Below are 14,371 nucleotides of genomic sequence, written 5' to 3' on the forward strand. Positions count from 1 at the left end.
TGCCTATTTCTCGTTGTTCGCTTTGTGTTGCCGCAGTATTCGCCACAATATGACTCAGAAAAACTAGTAATTTCTGTAGAAAATAGGGCCAAACTTGCATCCATATACGCCCACTCAATATTACAGAGGTTGAAATACCTAGAACACACTCTATCACTAGTACGTTTTGACACTAAATCTAAAATATTTTCCAAATGAGCCTTATAGAGTGAATCAGCTCTAGAGGGAGGAACATAGGAGGCACAAATAAAAAGTTTTGAGATACCATATACAGCAACACACAGTTGGTCCAGTAGGAAGTCTCAATTTTCGAGCGGCGAAAGCGTTGAGCGATACTTCCGTCGAACGGCAATAAGAACTCCGCCACCTCTGGAGAGTCCAGTTTTCTCGGGATCTCGGTCCTTGCGATAGACATATTAGATGTTCGGGTCGAAGAACTCGTTTTCATGGAAATCCTTATTTAGCCAGGTCTCATTAAGAACGAAAATATCGTAATCTAAGTGTGAGCTCATATTTAGGAGGTTTTTGCATTTAGTTCGCAATTTAAAATTTACTTTTTAAGATCATCCAGCCTGGTACCCTTCTTGATAAGCATATAGCAAGCCAGATACTTTCGACACATAAGCTTTAATATTAGCGACCGTCACACTAGGCGAGAAGGAGGAAATATGTCAGAGAAGTACTCACAATAGGCTGACTAGCTGTACCAGCGGCAAATTTGCTTTTGTTTACACCAACATGTTGAGTTGGATTCGCTTTATTAAAGGCATCAACAATGCTACGAAGATTTTTTATTTCCGATGGTAGTGTTGATATGTCGGCGTCTTTGTTGTTAAGTTTGCTCTGCATCGAACGAATTTCTGCATGGAGAACGTCTGTTTTGTTTATTAACTGCTTTTTGTCATCATGCAGAGCATTTATTAAAGATAGAACACACGCATTTTCTGCTCTAAGTGCAGCGATTTCAACAACGGTATGCAATGTAGCTTGTATATCAGATTGTTCATTAGAATTTTCAACTATTTTGTTATTGTAAGAGTAAATAAAGTTAGAATTGACACCAGATTGAGCGGGAGAGATCTCTTTCAGACCAGCAGAGGGCGGAGGCGAGCGACTCGTCCATACAATCTTTGCAAAATAACGGCTTAGCGGAAGATGTCAGAAATTCGAGATCAGATGGCTTAAAACCAACACAATGCAAGTGATAAAACTCTTTACACTTTGCGCACAGCACTTTTGTTTGAGTACTACGATCAACTTTTGGCCACATATGCAAGACATTTTAGTGAAATTATTGTTGAAATTTTTAATTAAGTGCTATATTAGAGTCACTGTCTCTTTATACAGTTTATACACCACATTAACATCATTGAATAAAGTCACTCGTAATCTTAGAAAATCGTAAAAGAGTAGAGCGATAGAAAACACATCCGCAGTGCTACGCATCCCCTGTTGTTTTTAGTAGTATTAGTACTATTCTGTTATGATAAATATTAGTATTACTAGGTATTATTATTTGTATTTATAATGGGTATTATTGTTATTATTGCTGTTCTTTTTATCATTAATTTTAACATTACAATGATTATTATTATTATTTTTTACTTTTATAATTTTCTTTTGCGCTTCATGCCATCTGTATCTTTCATTGTTTTTTTCTTTTTTTTCTTGGAACTTTATTTTGTCTGCTTCTTCTTCTTCATCATCATGATCTTCTTCTTCCTCTTCTTCTACTTCTTCATCTTACTTAGGTTCCTTCGGCTAGTTCCTCCTCTTTCAGGGTCTCCACTGTCATGGAAATTTCTCCCCTGCTGGCAACTGCCGAGTACACACACTTTAATCACTGCTGAAATTTACCTATTTGCCGTTGTGCGCCGAATTAGGCTCAGACGATGCCACGGGAGAATTTTTACCTGTCGCGTTGTTCTCATAAAATGGTTTGATATCACACACGTGCGCTGTTCTCCTTTTCCCTTTGTGCACCTTGTCGAGTTCTACGATCACAGGTGAAATAAAATTTAGAACGCGATGTGGTCCGCCGTATTGCGGTGCGAGTTTTGCCACGAAGTTGTCCACATCTTTGGAGACGTAGTGCTCTCGCATCAGCACCTTGTCCCCCACGGCTGGTTGCCACGATCTTCTCAACAGGTTTTAGTGCCTCGCTTGTTCTGTGGTAGCCTTCTGCTGGTTGCGTCGTACTAGCTCGAATACCTCTTTCATTCTCGCCGCTTTTACTTGTGGTGGTGTGGCACCTTGACCAGTTCCTAACGTATTCTCTTGCGTTCGGTAACCTCGGTTCTCGCCCTTGGACGATGAACGCCGGGCTGTAACCCGTTGCATCGCACACGCTCGTGTTGAAGGCCAAAGTCATTTCTGGCAACAGATCATCCCAGCTCTTCTGGTCTTTACCTGCGAACTGCGTCAGTTGTCGCTTGATGTTACGGTTAGCTCTTTCCGTCGGATTTTGCTGCGGTGTGTACGGAGCAGTGAATTTGTGCCTTATTCCCATCTCCTCCAGGAATCGCTTAAATTTCAAGCAGGTAAACTGCGTTCCATTATCCGTGATCAAGATTTTTGGAATGCCGAAATTGCCGATAATCCGCTCTCTTACTGCTCGAATTACTCCCTCCGCTGTTGACTTCCGCATTGGTACAATCTCGACCCATCTTGAAAAGATCTAGTATTACCAGCGCCATAGTGTTTCCATGCTTGGATCGCGGAAGAGGTCCTACGAAATCAGCACACACCATCGCCCAGGGTTCTTACGCTAGCTGCGTCAGAATCTTTCCGGCTTTCCGGCTTGATAGCGCGTCTGCTACCACATTCAGCTTAACCTTGCGATACTGCACATCGAAGGAGTACTGCTGCAGTTCCAGCGCCCACCTTGCAATCCAACCGGATGGACTATCTATCTTCCTCAGCCATTTGAGCGCTAAGTGGTCGGTGATGACGGTATACGTGTATCCTTCTAGGTAGGGTCTCATATTCCTGATCGCCCACTCTATGGCCAGGCACTATTTCGCTGTTGGTGAATAATTGAGTTCGGCTTTGTTGAGCCGGCGACTCGCGTTTGCGATTACGCGTTCTTATCCTTCAATCTCTTGGGTGAGAACAGCTCCCAGCCCGAAGTCGCTCGCGTCCGTTTGTAGAGTGAACTTCTGTGTAAAGTCGGGGCAAGCCAACACTGGTGCCTCGGTTAACGCGCTCTTCAGCGCCTCGAACTCTGTCTGTTGCTCATCGTTCCATTTCCACTTGTGGCCCTTCTTCAGCATGGACGTCAGCGCATATGCCACTTTGGTAAAGTAGGGGACAAATCTTCGGTACCATGAAGCTAACCCTAGGAACCTGCGTAACTCTCTTATATTTGTCAGTCGTGTCAGCTCTTTGATAGCCGCGACTTTCTCAGGATCGGTGTGAATGCCCTCCTCGCTGACGACGTAACCCAGACACTTCAACTGCTTCTTGAAAAACTCGAATTTTTTTGGTTTATCCTCAGATTCGCCTGCCTAAGTCGTTGGAAGACCTCCGAAAGATGTTGGACGTGCTCCTGCAGGGTTGCGCTGATGACAATGATGTCATCCAGGTAGGCAAACGCATACGGCTCTAGCCCTGGACTGATAACTTGGTCTAACGCTAGGGGGTACGCGTCGGGCACTGAACGCTCGTTCAGCTGTAGGTAGTCGACGCAGAGTCTTCACTTGTTTTCTTCTTCGCCAACGCTATTGGGGCGCTGTGCGGGCTGTGTGAGGTTCATTACACCCTTTCTGGATAAGGTCGTCTATCTCCGCGTTGATGATCTCCTGCATCTTCGGTATCCTGGGGCAATACCTCTGCTTTATCGACCGGTCATCCTTCATGACGATCCGATTAGTGGCGATACTTGAAACCCCAGACATCTTCTCAAATTTGCGTAACTCTGCCTTTAAGAACTCCCCGCTTCGTCGGTTGTCGCGGCTTCTGTAGGCATGGGGTTTGATTTGGGTTCATCGCATTTACCTGACCTCTCTGCACCTCCCTCGCGTATCGCCGCGAATGCTTCGACTCCTTGTACACAGCTCTCTTCTCGGAGTGTCACGTCTAAGTCTCCGCAACATAATCGGACCAGCGTGACCGCGGGCTTGTGAAAATTTGTAGCAGAAAAGAGACTTAAAATATATCAATATGTATCACTTTTTTTCATTTAAGTAGCAAAGCATCAATATAGAATAAAACCAATAATTATTATGAAAAACCATTTTCCAAAACAATTTAACATTTATTGCACGAGCAAGTTGAAATTATTTCCCGAGTGCGATTTTGTAATTTTAGTTGCAGTTACACCTTGTAATTTTTATTGCCTACAACTGTTATGTGTGGGCACTTTGATGTCTAGATTTGTATAAGCATTTTCCGCATGACGCCGCCAGAGAACATTCTCTCAATTTCGGTGTTAAAAAACATTTAAATCTTAAACAAACTTACTGAATAACTTCCTAAAACGTTGTAATAAATAATCCAATAGGGAACAGATTCTTATTTTGATTTAATATTAATATTTCATCGATATAACCACCAGCACGCTTTCTATCAAGTGAAAATATGCCTGCCAAACTATCAAATTGCCTGCAATAGAGGTCAAGCAATAAGGCGGTATCCATTGGAAATATATTTTGTGACATGGTTATCACGACATTGGTGTTTTCCTGTGGAAACAGGGCCTTACCGAGCACCGAATTGCCGAGTACCAAGCCCTAATTTTTGTTATTTAACATAGCTGTTCGTATATACTGTTCGTTTGTTCACATTTTGACGTTTTTTCGACATGGACCATGAATCACAATACATGAAAGGTTCGTTCAGAGAACGACAATGAACTTTTGGATGTACGTTGCCACAGGTGCACGACATGTTTTGTAATGCATAAACATTTACAGATTTTTTTCATTTGTATTTGGAAAAGTATCAAAATTGAAAAAAAAGTATCTCTCCAAAATTCATTGAAAAATGTATCAGTTTTGACCTACTTGGATCAAAACGGTCACACTGAATCGGACCCCCGCTTTTACCAGGTAATCGGTTCCAAGGACCACGTCATCCATCAAACCAGGCAGTATTAACAGATCGCTTTCATGCGCCTTATTCGCCAGCTCTACTCGTGCCGTTATAGCCTTCAGCACCGTTTTTGATCTCCCATCACCCATTACCGCACGCAGTGCAGCTACTACGTCGACCTCACCTACTTTGATCGCCGCCAAAATTCGGCCATCCGTCTGCATTAGATCACTCTTTAGTTTGGGCGAGTCTGTTCAACCTGACTCCTCGCCGCAAATGGGGCCTCGACCCGAGTCGGGACATTCCATCGACCACAAGTCCAAAAAAACTCTCTCCGTGCAGCTCTGCACTCGCGAAATGGCCATCTTCTCCGCAATGTCTACACGCAGTCCACGGATTAACGTACTCTAACTGTAGAATTCTTGTCAAAAATGATGCAATGTGCATCAACCGAAAATGGATCGCTTTTAACAATAGTAACGTTTTAATGTGTGAAAGTCAACCGGTTGTAGCTTTTCTGCAAAGCCTGTATGGTAAAAATCTTTGCAAAATTGATGTTACGTATGAAGGTATTTTGAACAAGATTGAATCAAAAAACTATTGATGGACAGTTAGGCTGTTACACACCTAACAATGGATAATAATGCTTATAAAATTAAATCAGTATCACAGTTTAATATTTTATCATATAATATAGCCAATTTAAATAGTAAGCTAAAATTCAGTAACTTTTTTACGTTTTTTATATTTTCTTTTTGTTTGAGACCCACGTACTTGCCGAAGACAGAACAAAATTTTCTACCCATTTTACAGATTACGTTTTACTTTGGATAAAGCAGGCCGCGCTAGCGGTGGTTGTCTTTTTGGTTTCAAAAAAAGCTTAGAAACGGCCTATAAAATTAAGTTTATTAACGTCTCTGGATGTGTTGTACTTTCAGCGAATCTTCATACATGTACTGGTTTATTCCACAGTACTTGAATTGCACCAATTGGTATGAACATTTTCAACATTTAGACAACTTTTTCGCTACTGAGCACCCAGACTCTTGGGTAAACTACAACCAATTAAAAAAAACCTACTGTCTGGGCTACCTGAATTTTCGGAAAGTATGGATTCAAAAGACTCACATCTATTCTGCAACTCTTTCGTATTCGGATTTTGCTACGAATCGTAGAAATAGTATGCTGCAATCCGAATCGTATTTTCGAACTTTCGAAACTCGTAACAATGGCATGCATAAAAACGAACGAGTATGCTTTTTTGCGTAAATTTGTACGAAAACAATTCTTTGTCGGAGGAGAAATAAAAGATGTATGTCGATGTGTGTTTGCAAGTGATATTGGTGGTGTTCATTTAAACCGATAAATTGCCTTTCGCATATACGTATATTTTTATCCACTGCTTTATATATTCTTTATTCTTTATTCTTTTTTTATATAAACGAGCAAAAAAGAATCTTTGTTGCCCCTTATCGATAAACTTGGTCCGGTTTGGTTATTTGTACAATGATTTTCGGTTGTTGTGTCCAAACGCATAACCCGAGTCCAAAGTACTTTACCATACACGTGTAATCGAAGGATTCAAATTTTATTTAGGATAAATGTTTCAAATTTCCCACCGCTAGCTTATTAACAAACTCGGATTGCACTATGCACTTTTTTGCAAATTTCGACATGGGTTCTGTGCAAAAATTCTGTGGACGGCATAGCCGAAGTGATATGCACAATAAATGTTGTATACATTTGACATGCGGAAGCCCCTCTTCCCCGCAACACAGAAAGGATAATTCTACTTAGTAAGGGATATAATCAGACGTGGGCACTACCACAAACAAGCGTTAGCCAAACGTGAAAATGTGTTGGTGTGCTTAATTAATTTTGCATGCTGTCGCGCTCTCATCGTTGCGCTCTTGCGTGTATACGTACACGCGATGATTATGCTCTTTGAGCGTGTGCTCGTTCTCTGCCCAAAGCGCGGCCGAAGGCAGAAGCAGGTGCAACAGGTGGTGGACCTAACAATGTGCATGTTTTCAATGGCTTGGAAGAAGCTGTTAATGTATTAACTGGATTGAGAACCAGAGCTTCAGGCATAGGAGGAGTTCTGGCTTGTGGTTCAACAATTCAACCAGAAGCTGACATAGACGCGCCCATGTTTACTATGCCCGACAGCTCCGCATACCCTTGTAAATCCATTGCCATACCGCCCTCTTACTCTGCTGCTATAATTGCAAATGCATCAGAATCCATCATTTTCCTCAAAATATGTAGAATGATGCTTGGCCTCAGTTTGTCGGTCCAAACAGGAATCTTTATTTATGGTTGGTGGATAGCTCGTTTCCAATGGATGGTGGCAAGAAAGTGGCTAACTTACGTGTAATGATTTTGTATTACCGGCGTATGGTGACTCAATTGGTGTCAAATGAATATTCCAAATTTGATGCTCACAACTTCTTTATTCTACGCAACAACATGGCTGAGGATTTGCCGGAAGGAATGTGACGGCACCTTTTGCCTCTATTAACTCGATACAAGAAAAAAAAGGCTTTTTACAGTCAGCCTTGTTCCTTATATTTGCTTAGACGCAGTCGATTTCACTTTCCACTTTCCACTGAGGGGTGAGTATCGAATGTCGCCAGCTTTTAATACAAGCTTTTAATACACTTTAATTACTTGGTTGTAATTGTGTTCTTGCGAGGGCTGATGAGTGGGGTTCGCTCCGTGTCCAATTCGCAAAAAAAAGGAAATATATCTTTCTAGCCTCGTGGTATGTGACCACCGATTCTTTTGTCGTATGTCAGTGTAGGCGTTTTCATAGTGGCCATGTCAATTCGTGTCTATACTGGTATAATGGTTCGTGTCTTGAATAACTATTGGTTACGTAATTCATCTGGCAATCCCCCCCATTTGAAGTTTAGCTTTGACAGTTTTGTTATGTTTACATTTCTCATAATCGTTCTTGTGTCTATTATTTGGCCAATAAAAATAATAGATCATTATCCCGCTCTCATTTTCAGCGACACGTTAACAAAAGCACCTGTGGAGCGTTTAGTAGGGATATGAGAATGGAATGCGATTTACGGCCTGGACGTTAGACCTCTTACATCGAAATCATTCTACATGATCTTCGTCAACCCCATCCTGACTCGTTCAGTTCGCCTCTGAGCGCGTATGTATGTACACATGTTCCGTCTTTACTATTTAGTTTCAGTACGCATTACATAAGCTACGGTAGATGAAAGGCATTGGTAAATGATTTGGTTATGAATCTTTTCTTGTTTGCTTTAATCGATTTACTAGCAATGTACTGAGGATATAATATAACAAAACTATGGATATAACAAAACTAAACTTAATTCATTTATTCAAGCCGGGTACCCTGTAATAAGGCAGAATCAATGGAGTATGGAGGCCCGCCATATATTCATCGAAATTCTTGAGAAGGCGAATGTGCTGAATGAGTTAACGTGTTGTGATTAAATCGGCGGAATAATTGCCAAGCACTCGGTGTTTAGCATCGATCACTTCATATGAATTCGAACCAAGTTTCCGAGAAACATAGGCTCTAATTTTTGGTGGGGCTAGTTTTTGTGCATAGCCCTCTCCGGCCACGAACTGCTTAGGATTGGGAATGTACACTTCCGAGGATATCTCGAAATGGCGTTCTCTTTTGCGGGTCAATGCCCGTTGTGCGGTTTATTGATATTGTTCGAACTGTTTGTTTCGAATTTCATCAGCCAGAACTTTACGCTGTTCCACATCCTGTGTATGGTATGGATTTACATCCAATAATAATTTATACTCGTTTCCATCTTTCACATATTCACGACCAGTGTGCAGGAAATATGGCGTGTAGCCCGTGGCTGAATGCACTGAAGTATTAATATCATGAATAACACGAGACAGATGGTTTTCCCAGGAGGAATGTGCAAGAAGGTCAGCCATGTGAGCACTTAATCCAAGTTTAATGCTTTTGTTTGTCGCCTCGACCTGATTGGCTTGTGGATGGTACAAAGGCGTTTTCATGTGTTTGATGTTATAATCGGCGCAAAGCTTTGCGAAAGTTTGACTGATGAATTAAGTACCATTATCTGATATAATGAGTTCGGGGCAGCCATTCACCGTGAATACATGTCGAAGATAAATGACTACGGATATGGCGTTTGCATTTTTCATGGGCTGCGCCCAGACATATCGCGAGTAACAGTCGATGGCTACGAAGATCGATTGGTTACGATTTTCAGACATGGGCAGATTACCGACGAAGTCAATCGATAATTGCCTACCCGGTCGTTTTGGTTCTCTTTATTCGCCGTGAGGTGTGTTGGTGCTCTCATTACTTGGTTTAATGCGGTGGCATAGTTCACATTGCCGAACGTACTGGTAAACGGACTCATACATGTTTGGCCAGTAATAGCGTTGTGAGATACGTCTATAAGTTTTCCAAACACCCTGATGGGAATGTTGGTTGGATGGTTGGTTGGTTGGAAGATGGTACACAAAGTGTCCACAGTATTTCCGCACTTTGATTGGAAAATTTCAATCGATGATATAGAAGGTTGTTCTCGATTTTATATCTATCTGATGGTTGTTTTGAGGCCAAGGCATGCATTTTGTTGTACCATTTATCGCACGTGTTTGAGTCAATGTTGATCACGGATGTGATTGGGATACGATTAACATGAAAATTACTCGGAAGGTCAATTGGATTTCTACGAACGATGTTGAGAAGAGCAAAAGAACGAGATAAGGCGTCAGGAAGTTCCAAATGTTTTCCTAGTTTATGAATAATTTTGAGATCGTATGGTGATAATCGGATCGCCCAACGACATAAACGGGCAGTTGGGTCTTTGAGAGTTTGTAGCCAGAGCAAAGCTGCATGGTCCGTTACCACAACCAATTCACAACCCTTAAAATATGGACGGAACTTTTCGACCGCTAAGAGAACGGCTAGGCATTCCCGTTCAGATGCTGTGTAATTTTGTTCGGCTTTCGAGAATTTCTCAGAAAAATATTGAGCCACACGTTCATTCCCATCATATTCTTGTACTAGAACAGCTCCCGCTGCGATAAGCGAGGCATCGGTATAAACCTTGAATGGTTTTGAATAATCGGCCATAGTCAGAACGGGAGTGGTAGTTAAACACTCTTTGAGTTTGAGAAAGGCTTGTTCAGCAGCTGTATTCCATTCAATGGGTCCTCTTCGGTTTCCTTTATACAATTCACAAAGGGGAGCTGTGATCTCCGAAAAATTTGGAATAAATTTACGGAACCAGCCTGCTGCACCAACGAACCGTCTGACTTCTTTTGCTGTTTTGGGCCATGCAAATTCAACAATCGCTCGAATACGACAAAACGTAGCCCAGGAATTCCAATCGCTTACAACAAAAATTCGATTTGGATGTTGAGATGGTTAAGCCGGCCCCAGCCAGACGTTTTGCAACGATAGCCAATATCTTAACGTATTCTTCAAACGTCGAAGTGCAAATTATGAAATCATCCACATATGCGAATGCATGTGGAATCAAATCACGGATAATTGTATCAATGAGAATGGCTAATGTGGCCGGTGAATTTCTCAACCCCATCGTCATGCGACGAAAAGCGTAAAGTCTGTTACCGAATGCAAAAGCGGTTTTCAGTTGACTCGATTTTGCCAAAGGAATTTGAAAGAGAGCTTGAGACAGATCAATACTGGTTAGGTATTTTGCTGATTTTAGTCGAGCTAAAATTTGATTAGTATCCGTAATTGGATATGCATTTGGAACGGTGATTTTATTCAATTCTCTTGCGTCCAAGCACACGCACGTTCCCTCTTTGTTCTTTACAGCCAGAAGTGGTGACCGCCAAGGGCTTTCTTCGATGGTCATAATGATGTAACGACTACGAATTTTATCCAATTCGGCTTGAACTTGTTCAGCCACATATGGCGATACTGAATACTGGCGTTTCATGACGGGTTTTGCATAAGCCGTATCAATTACGTGTTCGATCTGAGCTTGTTCTTTCCCACTCCATGGTGGCTGGTTACAGCAATTAATAAATTCATCCGCCGTAACCATTTTGACTTTAGCGGATGCAACTTCTTCAGTATCACCTTTGGCTGTATGTTTTAAAAATCGCTGAACTTTCTCTTGGTTCTGCACCAGTTCGAAAAAGAAGGCCTAAAGGAATGTACAGCCCATAATTGGGTGTTTCAGGGAGATAGGCACTACAAGAGTTGGCACAAGTCGGGTAAGACTACCAACCGTATATAATACATTCACTTTACCAATGGCCTTAAAAGAAATCGAATTATCGGCGAGACCAATGGATGTTTTGGTAGGTTGCAACTGTCCCAATTTGTACATCTCATAAAATGTTTGTGAAATGACTGTGACTTCGGCTCCATCATCGAGTAAAACCGCATGAGACTGGTTGTTAACCATAACCGTGAGATAATCGCGACAATCGTTCGGCATATTATATGTCAAACATTTTGCTGAGATAAAGAAAACATCGCGGAGTCGTGGTGGGTTAACTTTGTTGTCTCCGTCTTGATTGTGATTAGGGACTGGAGCTGAAGTACGTTTGGTAATTGGTGGTGTTCGTTCAGAACATTAGATTGATGGTTCTTTGCCATCCCTTTGAGTTTGATTATACTCGTTAAGGATCAGAGTAGAATTATTACTGGAATTCGGTACTGAAGATGTGTCGATTTGTAGAGGGACTTCGGTCGAATGAGGATTGTTAGAGACAGTGGATTTAGAAAAGGTTGTGTATTCTGAGTACGATGGACCACTATACCCAATCGACTCCCTTACGCGTTTTTTGAACACGGGCATTGATCAGACGTAACCCCCGGTCGTGTAGATTTGTAGCAGATCACCCTATTCGGTTGGGTTCGACACTTTTTGAAGTGATGGCCCCACACGAGACATTTTGCACATCGTACATTTTCGTCGCCCTCAACAGCGATAAATGGGTCGACGATAGTTCCTACTTTCGTATCATTCCCCTTTGGATTTTTGTCATTTTTATAATCCTCGACTGGTTTCGAATACCTACGTTTCTGAGATGCTTTAATTGGTTTCTTTTGCTTGTTCACGTATGCACATTCCCTGTCATCGGAGGCGGATCCAGGAAACGAAGCGGTATATTCCGAATGTCAAGACTCATCCGGTGAATCACGTATTGCCGAAATTTCCCGTGGCGCTGATCGCTGTCTATCCGAACGGGTTCTTTCCGGACGGGGTGTGACAACAATGAACGAATGTGGTGCAATTCTCTGAGCGAACTCACGCAATTGCTCCAACGTGTGGACTTTTCCAGTGTGGACGAGTTCACGCAGATGATAGGATAAGGTACCAATGATGATATCGAGGTGGTCCCGTTGATCCAGACCACAGGAATTACCCTGCAATTGGAATGCCAAGTCATCGATATGTTTCAGCAGTGTTTGCGAACGTGGATCGAATTTAATCTGTGCATATGACATTATTACTTGGGCCCGAGTGTGTTTGTTGAAGAAACGAGCACGAAGTTTCATGCAAAAATCTTGATAATCTCCGAAGTTTCTCAGTTCGGTGAAGTACCATTTGAGTTGAACTCATCGTTCCCCGTTCATTCTCAAAACCATGGAAGGTCGAGTACAAACTTAATCGGGATTCCCATATTCGGTGAAGACTTCCGAAGCTCACGAATCGTCGACTGAAATTTTCCGATCAGATCTGCCTGGCGTGAAGCCGACTCGGGTTTTAACTTCAACCGAGCGGGTCGATAACAATAATGTATCATTTGATGAAGACGACCCTGAGGTGTTAACACCTCATTCGCCTTCAGTTCCCGATATGCTCTCTCACATATTTCCAACTCATTCATTTTGTGTATGTCATGGGATTTTATCAACCATGGTTGGCCAACGTAAGCAGATATTTTACCATTGAGGGCGGTTATTTCGGTGTCGGTCCATTGAACCGGCGCTGTATATGGGTTATATATCTCCCCCTGCGTCGCGAATGGGAAACAATTCCATGTTCAAAGACTCAAATACCAAGTTGTAAATTCCGATTATTAAAAAAATTCTGCGAACGGTAGACGTAAAGTCCGTACTATTAAAGTCTATGTTATAAGATGATGGTACTCGATTTAAAATCAGTACAGTATTTACTTCAGTTTATTATTTATTATTATAATTATTATTTTATTCTACGAGTATGTCGTTTTGAATATCCACTTTCAAAAATAATGCCGCATAAATCGATCACCATTTGAATATTGGTTTAAATCTAATTAGTTTAACAAAAAATTCGCGCTCAATTGGTTGTATATCTCATGTGATTTTCGGTCCAAAATTTTGTTTAATATTATATCGAACGTGGGCTGAGAATGGCGTTTAACGCACTAGCGCGAATCTTTTTATGGACCAAGTTGTTTGCTCCCGGGATGCAGCGAAGGCCTTGAATACTTGGGAGTATTACCTGTATCTCATCGGGCCCTTCTGTCGCCAACAAGGTACGCAACAAAGATCAAGACTATCCACCCCCGAATTTACCGGAAGACCAAATCAGACTGAGAATATTCAACCAGTTTGAGAATGTTAAACGAGATAACTTTGATACGAGTTTCAAATTTTATTGGGAATGAATACCCAAAGAAATTACAAAAATAAAGAAAAATTAATAGTTTGGTTCAATTAATATTGGCCGTGTTACCGGTTACCTTGCTTGAACTTATACCGAAAGACGTAAAGACAAATGATCGGTTCAAAAATCTTGACCGTCGATGTGTGGTGTTACTTGATTAAAAAATTCAATTAACTTGCTTTTCAGACTGCTTATGACTGCTGATCAATGGTGTTCGCATCGCAGATCGATCACCATTCACCCCCGCGGAATTAAATAATCAAAATATCCACAAACATTTTGATTGAAAACGAGCTCCAATAAAAATCAATTAAATCATGCCTTGTGAAGACTGAGGACGATATTGATTTACAGTAATTATGAATTCAAAAGATCATTATTTGATTCAATCTCAATGATGATTTATAATACCGGAATTTGTAAAAGAAAAATTTATCAAAAATCTATTGAACTCGAATATGTATGGTTCACCGACGTACAATTTTGTGACCAACAAAATGAGAAAAACGACTAAAAGATTTTAATTTTTCCTAATCTAATTTTATGATGTATGATGAAATTGCTATTTTCCCTCAGCTGAGCACGCGGTTATTTTATGCCGGGCTTAGGTGTGGTTATGTTCAACAAAAACCTATACTTTTTTTTTTTTTGTTTACCCGTTTAGTTGGGCGCCAATGATTTGCTTGACCTCAGTTTGTCGGTCCAAACAGGAATCTTTA

The sequence above is a fragment of the Rhagoletis pomonella genome, unplaced genomic scaffold (assembly GCF_013731165.1).
Source record: "Rhagoletis pomonella isolate Grant_MI unplaced genomic scaffold, Rhpom_1.0 Rhpom_scaffold_00005, whole genome shotgun sequence".
In the NCBI taxonomy this organism is placed as follows: Eukaryota; Metazoa; Arthropoda; class Insecta; order Diptera; family Tephritidae; genus Rhagoletis; species Rhagoletis pomonella.